Source organism: Indicator indicator, chromosome 7 (assembly GCF_027791375.1).
Source record: "Indicator indicator isolate 239-I01 chromosome 7, UM_Iind_1.1, whole genome shotgun sequence".
Classification (NCBI taxonomy): Eukaryota; Metazoa; Chordata; class Aves; order Piciformes; family Indicatoridae; genus Indicator; species Indicator indicator.
This window is the reverse complement of record NC_072016.1, coordinates 16165132-16178142: the sequence shown is the minus strand read 5'-3', so window position 1 is coordinate 16178142 and position 13011 is coordinate 16165132.

The following is a 13011-nucleotide window of genomic DNA, read 5'->3' as shown; positions in this document are numbered from 1 at the left end:
GCACTGAGAAAGGGTGCAATTCCCTGCTAGAAATTATGCAAATGCCTGCTTTGCTTAACTGGTGTAGACATCTAGCTCTGTGCAGCAATTGAGCTCATCTTTCTGTCATAAACACCTCACTATGCTGCAACCAGAATTTTAATTGCAGCATCTTTTAGTTTTTCCTTCTGCACAAACAGCAATCTGTGTGAAAAACCTAGCTACACAGAGTGTGTTTGCTATGAGATCCCAAGGGCCACCAGACAGGATGCATCACACCAAGGAAAAAGGGGAGAGAGTTGGATTCCAAGCTGAGAAGTCCTTGCAAAGCACAGGTTGCTTAATTCTTATTAGCCTAAAATATAATTTGCTGTTGAAAAGTAATCACACACTCATAACAGAGTAATAGTAATGCAGCCCACCTGAAGAAAAGGTCCCTCAGAAAAACAGAGTTAAGCACCAAGAACCATTAGAGTCCCTCCCTAACCCCTTTGTACCCCTCTCATTTAACTCTCCTGTTAGGAAGTCAATAACAACTTCCTCTCTTTCACACTTGAGCCAAATTATCTTCCTAAATAGTTCAGCTGGCACAAATCAGTGATACTGTAGTAGGAAGTCACTGATTTACCCTGTCTGAAAAGTTGCCCTTGAGAGTTACTGCTCCTATGGACTGATTAACTTGTCTTTCAAAAAATAGATGTGGAGTGCCACTTTTTTTTTTTTTTAATTTCATTAGGGTTGGGCAATTTATTTTTAGATAAAAACAGTCCTTCTGCTTTAGCTGGAAGCCATGTTCTCTACAGAACTCCTCTTTCTGTCATTGCTTTTGCTATTCTGAAACCAACATATCAGGGTGCTTTTGGAGGCCGTTCTTTCTGGAAGCTAAGAAGCTGTGAAAGAAAAGTCTGGATGAAGCAAAGCAGAGGAGCTGTGCTTTATGTCTAGAATCCTGCTTCCTTTGTGATAATTTGTACACAATGGGAATGAATGCAGATGCTAAAGTGTAAGAGAAAGAGCTGCATGACCTCAAACCCAGACAATATCATGTTAATTATTTTATACAAATCAGAGCATAAGAAACTCTGGCAAACTGTTCAGTCAATAGGAAGAATTTGTTACAGTATAGGAAAGAAAATGTTGTCCAAATTGGAGTCCTGGTTCATACAGGAGTGAATTAACTGATTAAATACAATTGTGTCTGATTGTGCATTAACTGAGTTGAAACTCTTGTTCATAATTCTGTGGTCATTATTGCTAAAACAAAGTGCATCCTTCAAAGTGTAGGCTGTGGGATGCTTCCCTAAGTGGTTGTGCCTCATGCAAAATTGAAACCTCTCAAGTGCAGGCTAAAGAACTTTGTGGCAGCAGGGTCTCCTCAAAGAGGTCTGGCATTTCATGCCTCTGGCCACAAAGGGAATACTGAGTAAATTGGTTTTTGGGCACTCTGACTCTTCTTCACTGAGACATCCACAAAGTGCTGAGCAAAACATATAATGTAAAATGGTCACCCAAAATACAGGACTCCCCTGAATGTTACAGAGGAGAGACAGGCAATAGATTCAGACACCATAGTTGCAGTTCTGCTCACTGACAAGGACATGCAAATCCTGCCTCTCTGGGTGCAAGAGAAATCACACCACTGGAGGCAATGCCACTGTGTGCAGCCTCTGGCAAGGTCTTCTGTCAAAAGCCCTTCTCTCCTCTTGAGGCAATATCTGGGGGAACTTCAAGCCAGGAGAAAGGTTTTTTTTGTCAGTGTTTCTTTGTTTCTTGCTTCTCATTTATCTAGACCTTTCTTTTTCAGTAAACAAAATATTCACAGCCTTCTGATATAGAGCAACCAAGGAGACATCTAATTTCCATCTCCTTAATAACGAGAAACTTAGTCTATTAACATCCATCAAAAATGTCATTTCTCTTTTTTCTGATCTTTGCTCTTAACTTGGTATTTTTGCAAAATGAAGTATGGGGCCAAGGCACTGTTCCATGGTCAAAAATCCAGCATTTGCTTCTTGTGAAAAGAACAAATATTTGCCCTCATAAAGCATTTTAACCTCAAGTGATTGTGGAGGGAGCATTTTATTCTGGTTTTACTGATGTACTGGTTTGAATAACTCTTCCCCCAGCTGAGAATTGTTACATTGGTAGCTTTCATCCTCCCCAGCTGATCTTTTTCCTGGTGTCACTTTGATTTATTCGTCTCTGTTAGGATTCTGATAACACTTCACCAATAAATTAGTTTTACATTAAACTTTCTCTTGTGTCTTTTATGCTGGGCCCAGTGCATGTGCTGGAAAGGAAAATTTGTTTCAGGGATACTTTATTCTTCTCTTTATCACCCTCTTCAGTTACAAACTCACCAGCTGTTAGGTTTATTTTACTTTAGGTAAAAGTTGTAAAAGCACTCTGTAAATGATGAATAAAAATTTGCTGCTCGTGAAGTTGAACAACTGTAAGCATTTTAAATAGCCACAAACTAGAGGCAGTTGTACACTCAGTTGAGGGGGCAGCAAGAGAACTTGTGCCTAGTTTACAAAATACCTAATATCAGAATGAATCCCTGTTGTGATTGTCACTCCAAGCCTTTCCACATCCTTGCCACTAGACCGGTACAAATGCTAGAAAGCAGCACAGAAATAGCCTGGGTCAGAGCTTTAGCTCATGCTTTGTCTGTCTTTATCCATTTATTTGAGTGCACCCCTGCTGCCCCATGAGCAGGGAGTCATCCTTCTAAGTAGTTCAGACAGTGAGGGGGTCATTGGCTCTCCTGGGTCCTGGTGGTCTCCCTGAACTGGTCAGAGATCCCAGCAAGGCTGTCCCACCTTACCTGCCAGCAGGACTTCCCAGCATGCCCTTCCCACAGTTCATCCTCTGCTTTTCCTCCACTTGCATGGCTGAATAGGTTTAATGGTTAAGCTGAGAGCAATTTTTCACCTGCAGAGGTTCCTGGGGAAAGCAAGATTCACATGGCATTCCAAGAAAAAGTGTTTTTCTTTGCATAAATTTAACAAAAAACCTTAGCAAAACAAAGCTCTGCAGCGGTTTGTAACAGCAGTATGGCCCAGCTGCAAGCACAGGGAGAGGGAAAGAAGAGAGGCATGAGACCAAATTTTGTTTTGGTTGTGCCAGGCAAGGCTGTGTTTGCTATCCCTCAGCATCATGTTGCCATCTCCATGCTTTTAAACAAAGCAGGAAGCTGCTTCTCTCTGCAGCTCTCTAATAGGACCTCCACTGCTGCATGGGGCTGCTGGGTGCCTTCGGCATGCTCCAGGAGGACAACTGGGTGACACTCTGAAGGTGGGTGACAACTTTCCCAACGGGAAAAGTGGTCTTTCCATTTTATTAGCACTCTGAGGTGATGAGAGGAGGTGAAAAATGTATGTTTGACTTAACTGAACTCCAAAATGGAAGTTTTATGGTATAAAATATAAAAGCACTGAGCAGCATTTCTAGTTTATTTTTGTAGCAGATGCCATTTATTCTCCCCTTGCCCCATCTCCCAGTGCACTGTAAGTAGCAATGATATATAGTCTTCCCAATGAAACACTTATCTGGGAGCCATTACTGTAATGACAGAGCCCTCCATACTCTGAGGTTTTATTATCAAAATGACTGCCTTACTTCAAGCTGATTTTCATAAATCACCATTTTCTTATAAGCTTAAAGGAAAAAAAAAAAGAGAGAGAGATCTTTTGGAAACCTGTGACCTACTATATTGTGTGATTCCTCACCACTGGTCCAGATGCCAGACCCAAAGGCAGGGTCACATCAGCTCATGGTTTGCTTCCAAGAGATTATTTTATATTATTGTATTATTTTATAATCTCCTGGGTTTGAGTGGTCTTACTTGCAAGCCTTTACAGTGCCTTGCTCAGTACTATGACCTTGAATTCTGTGCAGACTGCAGACTGCAATTTCTACCAGACCAGCGCACACAGGAGCGGACTGCCTAAATCACACCTCCATTCCCTGGATGCAGTGTCATGTTCCCAAGGGAGCAGCTTGAGAAATGTCTGCCTTGGCCATCCTGTCCTCTAAAGTAAGAAGGTCACTTGGGAGATGTCTGGTTAAAGGAAAGACACCAAAGCTCCTTCCCTAAAGAGGTGCTGGGAGGAAAATCTGGGAGGCCACACATCTCTCATTGGCTCAGTGCCTTTTGATCAGCCTGCTCCATCTCTGCCTCACAGCAGAAAGAGCATTCATGTATTTTCCTCTGTAACCTCTTATTATTTTTGGATAGGGAATCCAGAGTAATTCCTAATGGAAGCATGGAGATAAAACAAACCTCTTTGTCCTAGTCCCCAGGATAAACATTTCCAGCACCGGAAGAAAATGAGGGCTCTTGAGGTTCCCAACCCATGCCTGTGTCCCAGCACCCACGTGTGGTGTCATCTCCCAAAGCAGGTTTTTCCCTCATGGCCAAACTACTTCTCACCATCTCTGCCACTTGAGAGTTGTTGAGTCCCCTCTTTTCTGTCACACCCCACAGCACTGAAGGGCCACAGGCCTAGGGTCACCTCCCTGCTGGCAGTCCCATGGACAGAACAGCCTCTGCACCCACCGCCCCCCTGCCGGGGGACAAGAGCTTCCTCCCACGTTTCCGCTGGGCAGTGTTTTCCTAACAGATAATGCAAAGAAATCAGTTTGCATCCCCCGCTGGCTTCAGCAGCTCTGGGATTTCTCTCTCTGTCATGGGAGTCATGAAGCTCTGTGTTTCCTCCATGTTCTGCGTCTCCTGACTGCCTTCCCTCACTGGCAAGTGTAGCAGTCTCTGCACCACCCAGGTTGCTTTGCTCCCCTGTTGGGGCTCACTGTTGGGGGTGCTTCTGCTTTGGGATTAGCGGGGATCCTGCCCATTATGGTGAACACTCCTTTTCCAGGCATTGGTAATTCCTGTATTAGATCTTTGCTAAATTTTTGGATGTAGTTAATGTTTGAGAGACAATTTTGTGGGATGTTTTTACATGTTAATTATTTTAGACTTTGAGGAGATTTTTTTTTTCTTTTTCTGCAGACGAACTCATGTCACTGGACAAATACAGGAGAATCAGAGATATTTCTGAATACAGGAGACACACAAAAAATGTCTTTCTTTAAGGAAAACAGTTAATCTGTTTAAATGTTAAATAATATTTGTTTCCACTCTTTTCTAAATAGAAGCATTCTTTTGCTGGACTACATTTTCATTTTTAAATTGGCATCAGTTATGAAAAGAGTTTTCAAAAACTTGGGTAAGAGTGCTGAGATCTGCAAATTGCTGTGGTGTAAATAGCTGCTTCCCTTCTGACACAGCAACTTTCTTAGCCTTGGCATCTATTTTGATAACTTTTCCTCAGCATGTGGCAGAGGGACAGCCTTCATAGCTGCACTGACCTGGAAGTGTCCTTCCAAGGGCACCTCTGTCTTCCACTGTCCTCCATTGTCAGCCACAGTTCCTGGGAAAGGAATTCATTAAATGTCTTCTCCCAGGCCAATCCAGTGAGATTTTTGTTGGTTTTGAAATTTGGTAGCATTTTTTTGTTTTGTGGTTTCTTTTTTTGCGGGGGGTTGGGGGTGGTAGGGGTGTTTGGGTTTTTTTCTGTCTTCATTCTGCTGACATGTCTCTAACATCTCTTTTTTTCAAATATATCTCATTTTTTTATGTTTGCCTTTTTTGTCTTTCTCTGTGCCAGGATTTCACAGCCAATGTAGTTGAGCAGAGCTACACCAAAAAGGTAATGAAGACATATGAATCAAACCTGCTACTGGTTTACTTCGTTTTGCTTTTCAGTTTGTGATCCATTACAAATTTTCTAAGGGAAACATACACTCCTGCACAGCAAATCTGAGCCTCCTTCAATACCTTAATTCTTAGTTACTTTTTGTGGACCCCTTTGAAACTCTGTTTCTTAAACCTCTTGAGATGTCTAGGCCACAGGTTGAAACCAGTGAATTAGTGTGCTGTACTAGTGGTGGAACCAAGAGTGTTTTGAATGAAGGGGCCTTGAGTTGCCACTACTTCAGTGTTAAGAGTTCAGTTGCCTCAGGTTTTTCAGCGCTGCTTCTGAAGCGTACATTTGATCGGCAGTGCTGAGGGGAGCCTTTTAATGCACCAAATCACAGAATCATTGAATCCTAAAATCACAGAATGGATTGGGTTAGAAAGGATCTGAAAGATCATATAATTCCAAAACTTCCCACTAAACTGGGTTGCTCAAGGCTCCGTCCAGCCTGGCTTTGAACACTTCCAGTGTTGGAGCATTCAGAACTTCTTTGAGCAACCTGTTCCACTGCCTCACTGCCCTCGTGATGAAGAATTTTCTCCTAAAGTCTAATCTAAATCTAGCTTCTTCCAGTTTGAAGCCATTGTCCCTCGTCCTGTCACTACATACCTTTGCAAAAAGGCCCTCTCCAAATGCACTTTTGCATTAAAAGAGAAAAACTTGAAAGACCTGTCCAAGTAAAGTCTTCTTGATGAATTCAGCCCTGCCCATATCAGTGGGATTAATGACTGTAAACCCCCACAACCAATGGAATTAGTATGTGCAAATTTACTCTATAGGAAACCAGATGATTGGATGAGGTTTTGTTGAAGTCACAATATTCTCTGCCTGCACTTAGTTACAAACATTTTTAATTGCAAACTAATTTATTCAGCTATTGTCTGTGTGCAAAGATTCAATGAATTTTGACTAGATGGAAGATTTTCGTGGTCTAAATTATTTCAAGTTTCAAACAAAGGAACAATTGGAACGGATTTCTTAAAGAACCAAGTTTATAATTAATTACAAATCACAAACTAGCAAATTACCAGACCATTCATCTTGTACCCAGAGGAATAAGTGCTGCCAATTTGAGGAAGAGACCATATTTTTCAAACATAACAAAGAACTGAATTCCTGTTTTCAGGACAAAACAGAACTGTGCTTTAACTGTGAAATCCAAAATCATGTCAGTATTAGAACAGTTCTAATTTAACTGTCTAATTCAATTATACATGGATGATACTCTCCCATTTGAATCCCTTGCAGATATTTCCATCATTTCCCTAATACTATCTTTGGCCATCACCTGGAGGCATCTGTTCTAATGACTGCTGCCACTTCTCCTCTTCATTAGTTTCCTGACGCCCCTGGTTTTTGGCACCGATTTACAGCATTCAAGACAGGAAAGCAGCCTGAGTACACTTAAGGTACAGTGTCAATTGCAGACTACTGCAGTGACAGGACAAAATACATCCTAGGCCCACAGGAAAAAGCTGGGCCCCCACAAAATATTGCTTGTTCACCAGATGCACTAGACTTGAACAGTTAAGAGAACAAAAGGTGGCACTGAAATGTTAGCAACAAAATTCCATCTCTGAAATTTTAAAATAAAGCCCCCAGAATGTTAGGTTGTACATTTTTAAAAGATACATAGAAGTATATTTAAATAGAGAGTGGAAAGATGGTTTCAATTAATGGATTTAATTTATCCTGTGTTTTCTAAACACTCTTCTTCTGACATGGGAAATTTCAAGTGCTGGGGTTAAGTTACGCCTGACTGTGCATCTGAAGTAGGGATTCTTGAACATGGATGATCTGGCATGGCTTTTTCCCCCACTCTTTTTACCAGGCTTGGAAGGTGGACTTCCTGTGCACAACTGGCCATGAAATGTGCCTTTTTGTAAAGTAGAGAGGATGGTTTGGAAGCTCAGAGTCCTTTCCAAGTGGTGGGAGCTGAGCAATGCAGCTCAAGGGGGTGAGGATCTGAGGGGGTCTCAGTCCCTCTTAAAGGATCAGTGGAACGATGGCAAAATGAGAGGCTGGAACAGGACCAGGATCTATTTTCAACCCAGATGTGACCACGACCACATTGTTCCTCATTGGCTCTGTTTGCCTCCCTGCTCCTTCCCACACAACCCCTTGAGGACAGGGATTGCTCATCTGCCTGGGTTCACCTGCACTGACCTGCCAGTGTTTTACCCAAGTCACTCCTTTGTGGTCCTAGTGGTGTAGACTGGTGGCATGGCAAAGCATGCTCTGAATCCCAGCCTTTTCTTGCTGATCTCTTCTTGTCCTTACTTTCAACAAGAACAATTGCTCAGTCATCTTTATTAAAGTTTTGTGTGTTTGGGAATCAAAGTCTTGTCTTGCCTTCATCTTCTCCAAAGTAAACAATCTTCTCTAGACTAAATAAATGCAATTCTTTAAACCTCACTGGCTGTATTTTCCAAATCTCTGATCATACTTGTTGATCTCCTCTAGATTTTCTACAGTAGATCTTTATTAAAGTGCAGTACCCAAATCTTGAGAAAATCTTTCAGCTGAGACTTCCACACCACAGTGCAGAGGAGAATAATTGCCTTCTTTTTCTTATGTGTGATGCTTCCATGTATGCAACTCAAATATTTACATATTTTGGCAGGGCACTACACTGTCAACACAAATCCAGCCTGTTATTTGCTACATCACTCAGACCTTCTTCTTCCATTCCACTGCTTACAAATTTCTTCCAGCCTTATTTTTGGAAATTTTATTTTTCCTTCCTGAAAGCAGCACTTTTTCCTAGTGGTTACATAATAAGGTTGGCTGTGGACCATCTTTCCAGATCATTTCTGTACTTTGATCCTCTGATTCTCTTGTAGCCTCTCCAAGTTTAATGGTAATCACAGATTTCATCATCTGCATCATTAGTAAAAAGAATGGAAACAGGCTCAGAAAAGATCCCAGAGGAATCCCACTTGAACAACTTCCTATTTGATAGGAACAATTGATAACTGTGTTTTGAGAGTAAAGTTCACCCAGTTGTATACCCATCCTGTTGTGATTACATTTTAGCTCATACCTAATACAACGATGTTGGGCGGCTAAGATAAATCACATCCACTTTCTCTTCTTATTCACTAAGCCAGCTATTCTGTTAAAAAGGGAAATAAGACTGGCTTGACATGTTCTGCTCTTGACAAACTCAAGTGGACTGCTTTTTATCACCATTGCATCTTCCAGATATTTAAAAACTGATTGTTTAATAAAGCTTTCCAGATTGTTTTGAAAGCAGGGTGAGTGGTTTATAGCTTCCTGGGGTCTCATTATTCCTTTTTAAAGATCAGCACTATAGTAGCCTTTCTCCTGTGCTTTGGGGCTCATCCTGTTCTATGTGACTCCTTTACAATGATTACTTCACAATAATTGCTAGTGATTCACAGATTACTTCATCTTATTCCTTGAATAATGCAGGTGAACTTTGTAAAGCCCTGCTGGCTTGTCCACAGTTAGTTCATCCAAATGTTCCTTTTTTCTTCCTATTTTTTTTTCTGTTTTAGCCCGCAGTTCTACCTCATTTTAAAAATAATTTAATTAACTAACTGGTCACAAACAATTGTTTGTTTTTTGTTTGTTTTTTTTAAATGAGGGCTGGATCAAGAGACATTCCAGGCTTCTCTGCATCATTTGTTATTTGCTATCATTTCCTGTTTAACAAAGGATCAAGAATTTCCTTTTTTTTCCCCTCTTATCAAAATGTATTTATAGAACTTTTCCCAGTTCCCGTTTATGTCCTTTCCTAGTTAAAATGGTTTATGTGATATAGCAGCTCTGCTTCTTGTACCCAATTGTTTGTCTTATTTCCTTGAACTTATCCTTAACTATGTTTGCAGTACTCTTTTCTGTAGCATCCAGAAAGCTACTGATACAGCTAGAATTACAATTCTATGAGCCCTTATTCTTCTGCATAGGGGCAGCTTCCTCTGATGTTGACTTCTAGGACCTGCTCACTTTTCCACTCCTGTTTGAAATCCTTGGCTATCTATTTGAATTATTTTAGTTACCATGTTGTTTTCCTTACACGCTTTTGGGTAACTAGAATTTCCTACTGCCACCATATCTCATTGTTTGCATATCTTGCACAAATGCTTATAAAAGCTTTTTCTACTTACTCTTAGTGATTGGACAGCCTATAACAGATCTTTGCCCTGAGCTTTGCCAAGGTCAGCTGTGTCAGAGAATCTGAACAAAGGCATTTATTTCTGTTCCCTTGAATCCCTGCATTTTCCTGTGGTGATCAACACATCGCTCCTGTATTTACATTTTCCCCTACTTTATAACTGATGTTTCCCATTCTCAGGCTTCAGCTAAAGATAATGCATTTTTCAGTTAGCTAAAGGCTTCTGCAACTGGACTTGTCTGAGTTTACTTAAGAATCCACTGTCAAATTAGTTAATAGTCGGGATGACATAACTCCAGTTTGGTATAATCACAGCCACAGGCATTTCTCCATACCTCTGTGGGGCTCTTTTCGATCAATATGTAGTTCAGTCTGAATGAGTTGATCACAGTTTGGCTTAATGCCTTCTTGAAACTGTTAGCAATATGCACTGACTCCTAGAGCAGGATGTAACATGGCAAAACCCAAAGAACAATCCATCCCAACCTGTAGCAGCCTCACCTTAAAGGAAAATACCCAGAGACATCCAGATATATGAACATTTGATACCCATCATTATCTGCTGTGTCCTGATGCTCTGCTGAGATATCACCTCTTTTTCATGTCTGAAAGAAACCATGATTCCCTCACGTCTACCAGCCCCTTTCTGTAATGTTACCCACTAAGTCACTACCAAGCCCATGGAGAAAATAAATTCTCCCTCAGCAGGACACCAGCATGACTTCAGAGGTACTATTATGCTCCTCAAGTTACAGACAGGCCTGTACAAGATGGTTTCATTAGGGCTTGCTCTTGCTGTTACTGAACTTGGGGCCCTAATGACATAATCAGGGCAGGATCAGGTCAGGGGAAATAGAGTTAAGCACATGCAGAAGCCCTTGAAGGGCTGGAGCTGAGGCCACAATTCTTATTTGGCCTGGTGTGTGGTTTGTGACCCATCCCATTGTTCTGAGCTTAATGCTTATTCATTTCCTCTTCACTTGTGTTTTCATGTATTATTATTTTTAATTGTGCCTTTTTATTGTAAAGAAACAATAAAAATAAACTCTCTCGGGACACAGAATGTGGATCAACACAATCAAGTTAGGGAACAGCTTTTCTGTTGCAGCATGGACTCTGGTACAAACATGAATTTCAAGGTGAGGGTTTTGCCCAGAAGCTTTTGGATTAATACCTTTAGTGCTGGTATGACTTCTGGGAATAGAAATATTCCCAGCAGGAATTCAGAATGACCATTACTGTGGAGGGAAGTACATTTTTGAGAGGATAACTAAGATATTCAGGGATGCTTCTTCATTGCAGAACTAACACCGTACAGAAGACCTATAAATATTTATTTGTCCTTTCCATCATTAAACTACACTGACTCTTTGCAAATGAAACTCACACATAAATTGAGGCTCTTCTGTTCTGCCCTATGTCACATTTCTGCAGTGGAAGCAAAATTTATACTGGGAAGGGACTGCAGGGGTGGAGGAAGAAGGGAAAAGCAGTGAGGAAAAGCAGTAACAAAACTTCCTCAGATTCCTCTCTCCATCTCTAAAGGGAGGACTACAGAGCATATGGAACAGACAAGATGGCTCAGCAAACTGAAACTGTGGCCCATGCATATAACTTTTTTCCACTAAGAGGCTGAAATGCAGTATCTTTATAAAGCAACTATAGTTACTTAACAGTCAGGATGAAAATTAGCAGAATTAATAGTATGCCAGGGGACATCTGATTAAACATCAAAGATTGGATGGACCATGCAAATTATACTTTGGTTATTGCAGTTCTGCTGACAGTGTGAAAAAATATGATGTGATCTTCCTCAGGCAGAGGCAAATCTTCTGAAAGCTTCTGTTTTGAATTATGATGGCACTCTCATGGAAAACAATGCTGATACCACAAAAATATGATGGGTACCATTAACAACGAGCATCACACAACAAACCATAAACCTATTTTTACATTTTAAAATGCAAAGAATTTAAATCAGAGGATTTGTTTAGGAAAGGAATTAAAAGCATGTTAAAACAAGCAAAAAAAAAAAAAAAAAAGTGCTCTTTTAGCCCTTATACAGTTTGCCAGGACTTCTTTAAATAGAAACTTAAAAAGGAGTTTATGCTTTTGACAATTAACAAAGTCCTTCTGTGCAGAATATAATAGTAGTAGAATTATGCTGTAAACAGAGACAGAAAATGCTGTCATAAGACTTCCCTGTAAGTTATTTCTTTAACCATAGTAAAAGATGTGGTACTTAATCTCACTTTTAAATAATGGGATCCAGAGCCACCTTGATCTTTTGGCTGCTGGTCCCTATTCAAGACAGGCAGATAATGACTGATGCTATTATTGATGTGGAGAGGCAAAAGTTCCTTACATGGAGAAGAATAAGAGGGGACATTATAAAGGTATGAAAAGAGTGGGTGGGAGAGACAACAGAGGCAGGAATTAATATTCGCGTTGCCTTTAGAACAGGAGTGCAGAAATACAGTGAAACTCAGTAGGAGGAGAAAATGTAATAGTGGTAAGGGGAGACACTTTTCCACACAATATGGCAAGTAGACATATGGAAGCCTCTAGTTACAGGATGCTTTAGATTAGGAGTTTATCAGGATTTATATAAAGAGCATGAACACATCAAGTCATCACTGTAAACCTTAAGGAAAGCAGGAACCAGAGCAGTTTCTGCAGTGATGGGAGAGCATTGTTTTTCTCCAAAAGGTGGTCCATTGCTCACCTCTTGCTGTCAGCTGCAGCACCCCTGGGATGGGCTTTGGCAGCTCCTCTCTCCTGCTTGGCCAGGTTTGGAGGGGTTAGTCTGGGCCTTCTTTAGTTCCCACTGCAAAGTGGCCAGTGCTGGATTTTGCTCCTCACAGGATTGGGAACTGTGTGGACTGTGGGGAGCATGGTTCCTTCAGCCTGCAAGACACCTTCTTCCCAAAGCAAGCAAAAATACCTCATCTCTGTGCAGGCAGAAATACCAGTCATAGAAACTCTATGCTTCTCTGAAATAAGAAACAATATTAACAAAATGGGATTCTACTTCCTTCCTAAAGGTCACTAATGCTGATGCTGATGCAGACACCTTCAGGCTTCAACCTTGACTTTTCATGCTGAAGTGCAGCTGTTTGGGAGCCACAG